Below are 12,697 nucleotides of genomic sequence, written 5' to 3' on the forward strand. Positions count from 1 at the left end.
TAAGCATGCTTGCATGTAAAAAAAAATATAAAAAAAATTCTGGATCATATCCCATCATATAGTATATTTTGTTTAGAACAGTTTCCCATGGAATGTTTGTAAGTTCCCTGTTTATTATCTCCCAGTCTATCCTTTTATTATTAAAATTGAATTTACTAAATAGCCCCTCTCGCTTTATCAACGTTTTAGGTCTATTCTGAGTATTGATGGTCGTTTGCACTTCAATGAGCTTGTTATCTGAGTATGTGGTATCTGATATCGTAATGTCCCTGATAATGTCTTCATTGTTCGTAAAGACCAGATCTAGAATATTTTCCTTTCTCGTTGCCTCCGATATCTGCTGGTTGAGAGAAAATTTTCACAGAATCTAAGTAGTTTTCTAATCTGTGGTTGGTTAGGTCCCGATAGATTTCCTTGTATAATATTATTGTTTGCTATTCTCCATCTGAGACTAGGCAAGTTGAAGTCACCTAGGAAGATAATATCAGGTATCGGATTCTCCAAATTATCAAGGCTATTCTCTATTTTGTTTATCTGTTCTGTGAATTCCTCGGCCGTTGCATCTGGCGGTTTGTATATTAGAATAATCACTAAGTTTATTTTCTCTATTTTTAATCCCAGTACTTCTACCACCTCATTTGTAGCGTTAAGGAGCTCCGAGCATACAAGGTCTTCCCTAATATACAGACCCACTCCTCCATGCGACCTAATTTTCCTATCACACCTGTATAGGTTATATCCTGGAATCCAATTCCCCTGCATGGGTTTCTGTGAAAGCTCCAAATACTGTATTTGACTTCGTGAGGAGGCCATTTATGAACTGTACTTTGTTGCTTGTTCTTGTTTTTAGTCCTTGTATGTTGGCAAAGATGAATGAGGTTACTCGATTAGTGATAGTTTGACTGGGAGACTTTTTCGGCAAGCCCATTATGGGTGGACATTTTGAGTTCGTTCTGACCAGTGCTGATTGTTGTAGGGCAGTTGCCTGTCGTTGTTGTAGTTCCCTTTCGGTGTGTAATTGTATCTGTAATTCTGGAATGCAAGTGGGTCTGGCATCCAATTCTATGCTCCTCCTTTTGAATTCTCTTTCGGTTTGGTATAAAATTTTTATCCAGTTTCCTCCAAATTCATTATCCTGCTTGCCACTCTTTATGTAGCGTTCTGTATAGCTTATTGCATTTTCTGTCCTCCAGTCCTTTAGTCCCTCACTTATTTGTATGTACATGACCTTCCAGCAGTATAAATCTGATGCTCCCTCCTGTCTCCTCAATTGAGAACGAACCTTGTAGATTCGAACATTATGCAAATTATAATAAGTATAATGCATTCTACATTTAATTTATATTATTTTAGTCAATTTTGAACTATTATGACGTTTGGAGAAATCCTCTTCCAATTAATGCAAGAGCACTAGTCAGAGGGATAGAAGCCCCAAACGAGAAAATAATCAAAATGGAATATGCAGTTATATTCACTGAAAAGCTTCATACTATCTTACACAGATACCTATGAGACACTGACAAAAGTTCCACTTGTATCGATTGCTTCAGACTCTAATAAAATGGTTAGAAACATTGGTAGGAACAAAGAAATAATCCAGTTCTTAGAAAAGTTTAAGGTCAGTAATCCAAGCAATCAATATTTTATGGTCTACTCAAAACTCTATAATGTTGATATTCCTTTAAACCCCACAATTTCGAGGAGAGGTTCCTTTTCGTACACGTTAGCAAAATGACTGAGTAGTATATTATCCCCTTCCATGGTTGTTTTCTCTGACTGGCACATTAAGCACTCTGAAGACTTTTTTAAAGTAAAATTCAGAATTTGGACTGAAGTAATGGAAAGTTGTTACTTAAGCTTGTAGGTTGACTCCCTTTTCAGTAAGGCTCCTGTCGATGTTCTAATATTCCTCAAGGACAACTTGAAAACTTACCAAGGAACTGTGCCTCTACCGGTATCTAAGATAAAAAAAACAATGAACACGGCTGTGCGTATCTACTAACGTATTTTCCAAACAGCTTTTACTGTAAAAAAATATTGTTGTAATATGGGTCGTCCCTTATCTCCACTGTTATCTAATCTGTATATAGAATACTTGGAGACGTGCGTCCTCTCTCAGATCATACCTCAAGACAATGATAATGTACAGATACGTTGTTGGAAAGATAGCTGGGGACCCATCGCTGAGAGGTCACAGTAGCAAATTTAAGGTTAATTGGGAGTTGGATGATAATAAAGGACAACTTGAAAACTTACCAAGGAACTGTGCCTCTACCGGTATCTAAGATAAAAAAAATGAACACGGCTGTGCGTATCTACGAACGTATTTTCGTTTCCAAACAGCTTTTACTGTAAAAAATATTGTTGTAATATGGGTCGTCCCTTATCTCCAGTGTTGGAAAGATAGCTGGGGACCCTTCGCTGAGAGGTCCCAGTAGCAAATTTAAGGTTAATTGGGAGTTGGATGATACGTTGCCCTTTCTAGACGTCTTAATAATAAGGAGTAACACCTCACTGAGCTTCAACGTGTAGAAGCTCAGAAAATATACACTAGCAGATAATTATCTCCATTACTTCAGCAATCATCTGCAAAAAAGTAATTTATTGATAAACAAACCAAATTGCTCGTAAGACTTTTTTTTTAGTTTGAAAAGAGAAAGAAGAATTCAATATTAAGAATAAATTAATTCTGCCATTTCATGAAATTTTAAATGAAATTCCCAAATTTCTAAAAAAAAATGTAATATCAATGTAGCATTTCGGAGTCTTGATTCTATAAAAAAACACATTAAGTAAAAACAATCCTGACAGTTGCAATGGATGTGTGCATAAAACACCATGTAAAACTTTTAATAAGTTCTATGTTGGCCAAACAGGTAAACATCTTGACCACAGAATAAATTATCATAAAAATAGTATAAAAATTGGCCAAGATACCAATGCATTATTAAATGAGCAATGGCCGTTAAAACTAGAACTCTAGACATCAGACTTGCAATACAAGGACACGAAATTGAGTGGGTTACTTCATTTAATATCTTGGAGTCATAATAGACAGCCAGTTGAAATTCCCTCAAGAAATTGAATATCTTTGACAACGTTGTAAAGCCAGAAACTCAGCTTTGTTCTCCCTGACAAGACAGGGAGTAATTAGAGTAACAAGTAAATAGGAGTAACAAGAATGTAATTATGTGTTAATTGGCTGTTGATTACTGGTGTTGACTTTTTGATGTGTAGGGCATCACTGATGTCGAGACTCCTGTTGTCGTTGCATCTGTCAATAATTTCTGTGTTGTTTGTTAAGATTTCTCTGGTGATGGTTTGGTTGTGTAAGGAGATTATATGCTCCTTGATGGAGCCCTGTTTGTGCATTGTTAATGGCCATAGAAAGAGACGTTGTTGTCGTGCCTTTAAAAGTGTAGACTTTTTTCCTTAGTGTAGACCAACACAGAAGCAAGAAGATAAAACACGCAATGATTCTGATTGTGTGTTTTTGACACTTCACTTTAGTACAAGCTTGGAGTAGTTTCCTTAGAATGTTTTCTAATATGTCAAGAGGAGTACAGGCCGGATCACGATGAATTGAAACAAAGGTTAACAGATTGATCGAAACTGTGAACGCCAAGAAATCCTGACTCCACCTGCCAAAGATTATTGGGAAATATAAACCTGGCTATGCGTATGGAAATGTCAAGACACACAAGCCTGGAAACCCACTTCGGCCAATCATCAGCCAGAAAATATACCAGAAAACATTCTAAGGAAACTACTCCAAGCTTGTACTAAAGAGGCACCCTTCTTGAGCCCGGATGGGCACATGTATAAGCAAGTAGATGGGGTCGACATGGGTTCTCCTCTAGGTGTCCTATTTGCGAACTTCTACATGGGTACCATCGAACAAAAGGTCTTAGTCGACATGAACTTGAAACCGGCCATATACTGCAGGTATGTTGACGACATTTTTACACAGGTACTGGATGTCAGACATCTGCAGGAGCTGAAGGAGGCATTCGAGTGGAATTCTGTGTTGTGTTTCACTTACGAGATGGAGAAGGATGGGAAGCTGCCCTTTCTAGATGTAACAGTCATGGAAAGGAGCAGAGGTTTCCATACTGAAGTCTACACTAAGGAAACAAACATAGTAATGTGCCTCAATGCCAACAGTGACTGCCCAGACAGGTACAAGAGGAGTGTTGTTAACGCTTATGTCAACCGTGCTCTCAGCCACAGCTCAGGATGGCAGCAAGTCGATGAAGAACTCTGTAGGGTAAGGCAGGTCCTAGTCAACAACGGCTTCTCCAATGGTTTCGTTGAAGACATCATAAGAAGGAAGGTGAATCGCCATGCAACCTCTGAAGAGACAACTAACACAACACCTGTACCCCCTTATTAGTCTATTTTACAGGAACTTCTTTTCCACAGCTCATAAAACGGAGGAAAGGGTCTTGAAAGATATTGTTAATAGGAATGTTATCCCTACAGACAAAGATCAGAAGATACAATTGACGATTTACAATAAAACCAAAAAAACGGCCAACCTACTCATGAGAAACTCTCCAGACACAAAGCAGAACGCTTTAAAAGAGACCAACGTCGTCTATGTCTTCAAATGCCCACTTGGGGACTGTAAGCCTCAAAGAACTCAGTATATAGGCTGGACAACAACATCTCTTTCCAGGCGAATTACAATGCATAAGCAACAGGGCTCCATATCTTGAGGTTATCTTGAGATGATTTTGGGGCTTTTTAGTGTCCTCGCGGCCCGGTCCTCGACCAGGCCTCCACCCCCTGGAAGCAGCCCGTGACAGCTGACTAACACCTAGGTACCTATTTTACTGCTAGGTAACAGGGGCATAGGGAAAAATAAACTCTTCCAATTGCTTCTCGCCGGCGCCGGGGATCGAACCCTGGACCACAGGATCACAAGTCCAGCTTGCTGTCCGGCTCCCATTAAGGAACATATAATCTCTTCCCACAACCAGACCATCACCAGAGAAGTCTTAACAAACAACACAGAAATCATCGATAGATACAGCGATAGCAGGCGGCTTGACATCTGCGAGGCACTACACATCAAGAAGTCAACACCAGCAATCAACAGCCAATTAATGCACAACTATATTCTACCTACTTCAAGACTCAGCACCAATATATAAGCATCAAGAAATTGTAATTAGTTGTGTAATTAATGTAATTAATAGTGTAATTAATGTAATTAAGTGTAATTAATGTAAAATGTAATAAGTTATTACGAAACGCGTTCAAGTGTCTGTCACGTCAGACAAGAAATAAACAATATATATATATATATATATATATATATATATATATATATATATATATATATATATACATATATATATAGATAGATAGGTAGATAGATAGATAGCTAGATAGATATATAAACCAGGGTTTTATACAACTCCCTCATGCACTCAAACTATGTCAATAGGCCGTTCTCCCTCTTTGCCCTTACATCATTACACACAGAAATCACAATAACGTGATGCATCAGTGTAGTGTTATTATATATATATATATATATATATATATATATATATATATATATATATATATATATATATATATATATATATATATAATAACACTATTATATATATATATATATATATATATATATATATATATATATATATATTAGTATATTTTGGTAGCAGTCTTTCCTGTAGACATATACTATTAAATATGACCGAAAAAGTAAGATTAATAATTCTAACACGAATTTTCTCAATCTTTCGTATATTTCTTTTCACTGTTGGAGGTAAATCAAAAATCAATTCTCCAAAATTCATTTTTATTTCTAGTCTGACGCGACACGAGCGCGTTTCGTAAAACTTATTACATTTTCAAAGACTTTAGTTCACAAATACACAACTGAATAGAACTTACGCATCTCCGATTTTATATCTACATTTGAGTAAGGTGGAAGGGGTGATGTGGCATTAACACAAGACAGAACAAGATGTGGCATTAATAGGGTATTAATTTCATCAACACAAGACAGAACAAGAGGTGATATTAATAGGGTATTAATTTCATCAACACAAGACAGAACACGAAACAATGGATATTGAATAGAAGTGTTTGTAGAAAGCCTATTGGTCCATATTTCTTGATGCTTCTATATTGGAGCGGAGTCTTGAGGTGGGTAGAATATAGTTGTGCAATAATTGGCTGTTGATTGCTGGTGTTGACTTCTTGATGTGTAGTGCCTCGCAAACGTCAAGCCGCCTGCTATCGCAGTATCTATCGATGATTTCTGTGTTGTTTACTAGGATTTCTCTGGCGATGGTTTGGTTGTGGGAAGAGATTATATGTTCCTTAATGGAGCCCTGTTGCTTATGCATCGTTAAACGCCTAGAAAGAGATGTTGTTGTCTTGCCTATATACTGGGTTTTTTGGAGCTTACAGTCCCCAAGAGGGCATTTGAAGGCATAGACGACGTTAGTCTCTTTTAAAGCGTTCTGTTTTGTGTCTGGAGAGTTTCTCATGAGTAGGCTGGCCGTTTTTCTGGTTTTATAGTAAATCGTCCGTTGTATCCTCTGATTTTTGTCTGTAGGGATAACGTTTCTATTAACAATATCTTTCAGGACCCTTTCCTCCGTTTTATGAGCTGTGGAAAAGAAGTTCCTGTAAAATAGTCTAATAGGGGGTATAGGTGTTGTGTTAGTTGTCTCTTCAGAGGTTGCATGGCTTTTTCACTTTCCTTCTTATGATGTCTTCGACGAAACCATTGGAGAAGCCGTTATTGACTAGGACCTGCCTTACCCTACAGAGTTCTTCGTCGACTTGCTACCATTCTGAGCTGTGGCTGAGAGCACGGTCGACATATGCGTTAACAACACTCCTCTTGTACCTGTCTGGGCAGTCGCTGTTGGCATTTAGGCACATTCCTATGTTTGTTTCCTTAGTGTAGACTGCAGTGTGGAAACCTCCGCCCTTTTCCATGACTGTTACATCTAGAAAGGGCAGCTTCCCATCCTTTTCCATCTCGTAAGTGAAACGCAGCACGGAACTCTGCTCAAATGCCTCCTTCAGCTCCTGCAGATGTCTGACATCAGGTACCTGTGTAAAAATGTCGTCAACATACCTGCAGTATATGGCCGGTTTCAAGTTCATGTCGACTAAGACTTTTTGCTCGATGGTACCCATGTAGAAGTTTGCAAACAGGACACCTAGGGGAGAACCCATGGCGACCCCATCTACTTGCTTATACATGTGCCCATCCGGGCTCAAGAAGGGTGCCTCTTTAGTACAAGCTTGGAGTAGTTTCCTCAGAATATTTTCTGGTGTGTCAAGAGGAGTACAGGCTGGATCACGATACACTCTGTCGGCTATCATTCCGATTGTCTCGTCCACAGGTACGTTGGTAAACAGCGATTCTACGTCCAACGAGGCTCTTATCCCTGTGGCCCGTGTGCCCCGCAGTAAGTCAACAAATTCCTTTGGAGACTTCTGGCTGAAGGCGCAAGGAATATAAGGAGTCAGCAGGCCGTTGAGTCGCTTCGCCAGTCTGTACGTGGGTGTGGGTATCTGGCTAATGATTGGCCGAAGTGGGTTTCCAGGCTTGTGTGTCTTGACATTTCCATACGCATATCCAGGTTTATATTCCCCAATGATCTTTGGCAGGTGGAGTCCGGATTTCTTGGTGTTCACAGTTTCGATCAGTTTGTTGACCTTTGCTTTTAATTCGGCTGTAGTGTCCTTCGTTACCCTTTGAAACTTAGTTTGGTCAGAGAGTATGATGTTCATTTTCGCCAGATATTCGTCTTTTTTAAGAATGACATATATTGGCGACTTGTCACCTCTCCTGACAACTATCTCCTTGTTCTCACGAAGGCTTTTAGCTGCCGCTTTAAGCTCGGGGGACAGTATGGTGCTTCTGTAATTGCCTCGATTCTTTCCTCCTTCCACAATAAGTTCTGCTTGTAAGGTATCTTTGGTAGTGACCTTCTTTTGTGTCTCGAGGTCGAATATGTCGTCCAACAGAATTTCCAACTCTACTTTCCGGGCCATCTCACTCGGTCTGGACATAACATGACAGTTTATGCCCAGATTTAGGAGAGTGACTTGGTCCTCAGTGAGGTTAATTCCTGCAAGGTTCAGGAAGCCATCTCTTGGTCGTGGAATTCTGTTGGACGACATATTCGACCTCGAGACACAAAAGAAGGTCACTACCAAAGATACCTTACAAGCAGAACATATTGCAGAAGGAGGAAAGAATCGAGGCAATTACAGAAGCACCATACTGTCCCCCGAGCTTAAAGCGGCAGCTAAAAGCCTTCGTGAGAACAAGGAGATAGTTGTCAGGAGAGGTGACAAGTCGCCAATATATGTCATTCTTAAAAAAGACGAATATCTGGCGAAAATGAACATCATACTCTCTGACCAAACTAAGTTCCAAAGGGTAACGAAGGACACTACAGCCGAATTAAAAGCAAAGGTCAACAAACTGATCGAAACTGTGAACGCCAAGAAATCCGGGCTCCACCTGCCAAAGATCATTGGGGAATATAAACCTGGATATGCGTATGGAAATGTCAAGACACACAAGCCTGGAAACCCACTTCGGCCAATCATTAGCCAGATACCCACACCCACGTACAGACTGGCGAAGCGACTCAACGGCCTGCTGACTCCTAATGTTTCTTGCGCCTTCAGCCTGAAGTCTCCAAAGGAATTTGTTGACTTACTGCGGGGCACACGGGCCACAGGGATAAGAGCCTCGTTGGACGTAGAATCGCTGTTTACCAACGTACCTGTGGACGAGACAATCGGAATGATAGCCGACAGAGTGTATCGTGATCCAGCCTGTACTCCTCCTGACATACCAGAAAATATTCTGAGGAAACTACTCCAAGCTTGTACTAAAGAAGCACCCTTCTTGAGCCCGGATAGGCACATGTATAAGCAAGTAGATGGGGTCGCCATGGGCTCTCCCCTAGGTGTCCTGTTTGCAAACTTCTACATGGGTACCATCGAGCAAAAAGTCTTAGTCGACATGAACTTGAAACCGGCCATATACTGCAGGTATGGTGACGACATTTTTACACAGGTACCTGATGTCAGACATCTGCAGGAGCTGAAGGAGGCATTTGAGCAGAGTTCCGTGCTGCGTTTCACTTACGAGATGGAAAAGGATGGGAAGCTGCCCTTTCTAGATGTAACAGTCATGGAAAAGGGCGGAGGTTTCCACACTGCAGTCTACACTAAGGAAACAAACATAGGAATGTGCCTAAATGCCAACAGCGACTGCCCAGACAGGTACAAGAGGAGTGTTGTTAACGCATATGTCGACCGTGCTCTCAGCCACAGCTCAGAATGGAAGCAAGTCGACGAAGAACTCTGTAGGGTAAGGCAGGTCCTAGTCAATAACGGCTTCTCCAATGGTTTCGTCGAAGACATCATAAGAAGGAAATTGAAAAGCCATGCAACCTCTGAAGAGACAACTAACACAACACCTATACCCCCTATTAGACTATTTTACAGGAACTTCTTTTCCACAGCTCATAAAACGGAGGAAAGGGTCCTGAAAGATATTGTTAATAGAAACGTTATCCCTACAGACAAAAATCAGAGGATACAACTGACGATTTACTATAAAACCAGAAAAACGGCCAGCCTACTCATGAGAAACTCTCCAGACACAAAACAGAACGCTTTAAAAGAGACTAACGTCGTCTATGCCTTCAAATGCCCTCTTGGGGACTGTAAGCTCCAAAAAACCCAGTATATAGGCAAGACAACAACATCTCTTTCTAGGCGTTTAACGATGCATAAGCAACAGGGCTCCATTAAAGAACATATAATCTCTTCCCACAACCAAACCATCGCCAGAGAAATCCTAGTAAACAACACAGAAATCATCGATAGATACAGCGATAGCAGGCGGCTTGACGTTTGCGAGGCACTACACATCAAGAAGTCAACACCAGCAATCAACAGCCAATTATTGCACAACTATATTCTACCCACCTCAAGACTCCGCTCCAATATAGAAGCATCAAGAAATATGGACCAATAGGCTTTCTACAAACACTTCTATTCAATATCCATTGTTTCGTGTTCTGTCTTGTGTTGATGAAATTAATACCCTATTAATATCACCTCTTGTTCTGTCTTGTGTTGATGAAATTAATACCCTATTAATGCTACATCTTGTTCTGTCTTGTGTTAATGCCACATCACCCCTTCCACCTCACTCAAATGTAGATATAAAATCGGAGATGCGTAAGCTCTATTCAGTTGTGTATTTGTGAACTAAAGTCTTTGAAAATGTAATAAGTTTTATGAAACGCGCTCGTGTCGCGTCAGACTAGAAATAAAAATGAATTTTGGAGAATTGATTTTTGATTTACCTCCAACAGTGAAAAGAAATGTACGAAAGATTGAGAAAATTCGTGTTAGAATTATTAATCTTACTTTTTCGGTCATATTTAATAATATATATATATATATATATATATATATATATATATATATATATATATATATATATATATATATATATATATATATATATATATATATATATATATAGTAGCCAGTAGCTACTGGCTGGCTACTAGGTACGACATATATATATGTCGTACCTAGTAGCCAGAATGCACTTCTCGGCCTACTATGCAAGGCCCAATTTGCATAATTAGGCCGAGTGATCTTTTTTTTCGATAAATTGTTTCCAGTTAGTTTATTTGAATTATTATTACTATATTATATTAAGAACATAAATTATTGACTTGGTTGTGTTAGTTTAGGGTAGGTTAAGATAGGTTAGGTTAGGTAGGGTTGGTTAGGTTCGGTTATATATCTACGTAAGTTTTAACCTAAATTTAAACAAAATAACTCATTCATAATGAAATGGATAGCTTTATCAATTCATAAGAAAAAAAATTGAAAAATATATAATATCAGGGAAAATTTGGCTAATTTGGAAAATCGGGCCTTGCATAATAGGCCGAGTACGACGTTCTGGCTACTAGGTACAACATATATATATATATATATATATATATATATATATATATATATATATATATATATATATATATATATATATATATATATATATATATATATATATATATATATATATATATATATATGTCGTACCTAATAGCCAGAACGCACTTCTCAGCCTACTATTCAAGGCCCGATTTGCCTAATAAGCCAAGTTTTCATGAATTAATGTTTTTTCGTCTACCTAACCTACCTAACCTAACCTAACCTAGCTTTTTTTGGCTACCTAACCTAACCTTACCTATAAATATAGGTTAGGTTAGGTTAGGTAGGGTTGGTTAGGTTCGGTCATATATCTACGTTAATTTTAACTCCAATAAAAAAAATTGACCTCATACATAGAGAAAAGGGTTGCTTTATCATTTCATAAGAAAAAAATTATAGTAAATATATTAATTCAGGAAAACTTGGCTTATTAGGCAAATCGAGCCTTGAATAGTAGGCTGAGAAGTGAGTTCTGGCTACTAGGTACGACATATATATATATATATATATATATATATATATATATATATATATATATATATATATATATATATATATATATATATATATATATATTTATATATATATATAATATAATGTATGTATGTGTGAGGCAGGCTTGAATGATTCCATGCACCTTGGGTTGTGCAGAACATTAACCAGTAGATCACACTTATTGTTCAAAAGAATCAAAAGTATTATGCACGTGGACATGCCATGGTGTCTTGGCTGTCTAGGTTCGAATCCTTCAGGGATGAGGAGTTTTCTATTTCATATTAGTTTGGGAACCATTTTAACCTGCCACACAAATGTTACTCACATGGCCCCAGCATGATGAAGTGACTTGATGACGTATCTGTGCCTAATAAGGTCACAGAGAGCTGTTGGGAATTGGCTTAAGGGTCGGATGTCATACAATTACTGTGAACAGTCAGTGTGGCCTAGTTGTGAAAGTACTGGACACGCCTAGATACATGGAACCCTAGCTGTGTGGGTTCGATTCCTTCAGAGGTGAGGTGAATTCTTTTATATATATTCATGTGCTTGTTTTAATTTAATCTTACTCTAGATATAATCATCTTAAAGTATATATCTTTCTCTCCTTCTCCTGCGAGCCCACAAGTGTCCTACCACCATTCACAAAACTGTTGTGGTACCTACCTTTATTATCTAGCACGGATTGAACTACGTCTGCACTTCTCGGATGACAAGGATCCACAACGACCGTGCACAAGACACCCTGAAAATAAAACAACACTCCCCCATCATAGATAAAGCTTACCTAATCTACAGTCAGCTCTTGATCAGGGGGTCATGCGGACTCTTTCACCTCTTGCACCTTGTCCCACATGCAGACGATGAGTCACAATAACCTGGCTTGATGAAATGAGAACTGAACCACACTCCAGAAGATCGACTTGATAATGCTCCTGAACGGACTGGACCGAAACGTTGTCGTCTCCTCATCTTCTGGTGTGTGATCTGGTTCTCACCCCTTTTCCCACCCCTGGAATGGAATGAATGAGCCTCATCCATTCCACCTCCAATAACACTACCCCACTGGAGAAGGATAAATGAAGCTCATCAACACCACTTCATCAGCTATTTCCTTCTTTTTTAGGAACCTCACCTTTATTCCCCACTCCTCTCCTTCTTTCCCCGTCACACAACA

General features: G+C 38.9%; 1 protein-coding gene across 1 annotated transcript in view; it reads right to left on the reverse strand.

Annotated features, from left to right (window-relative positions):
* LOC123750254 (uncharacterized) overlaps positions 1-12,282 on the reverse strand; it is a 609,457-nt gene extending 597,175 nt beyond the window's left edge. The window contains exon 1 of the mRNA XM_069325729.1: positions 12,187-12,282. The gene's annotated coding sequence lies outside the window, so the exon portion shown is untranslated. The remainder of the gene's footprint in view (positions 1-12,186) is intronic.
* Positions 12,283-12,697: the final 415 nt, after the last annotated feature.

Source organism: Procambarus clarkii, chromosome 16 (assembly GCF_040958095.1).
Source record: "Procambarus clarkii isolate CNS0578487 chromosome 16, FALCON_Pclarkii_2.0, whole genome shotgun sequence".
Classification (NCBI taxonomy): Eukaryota; Metazoa; Arthropoda; class Malacostraca; order Decapoda; family Cambaridae; genus Procambarus; species Procambarus clarkii.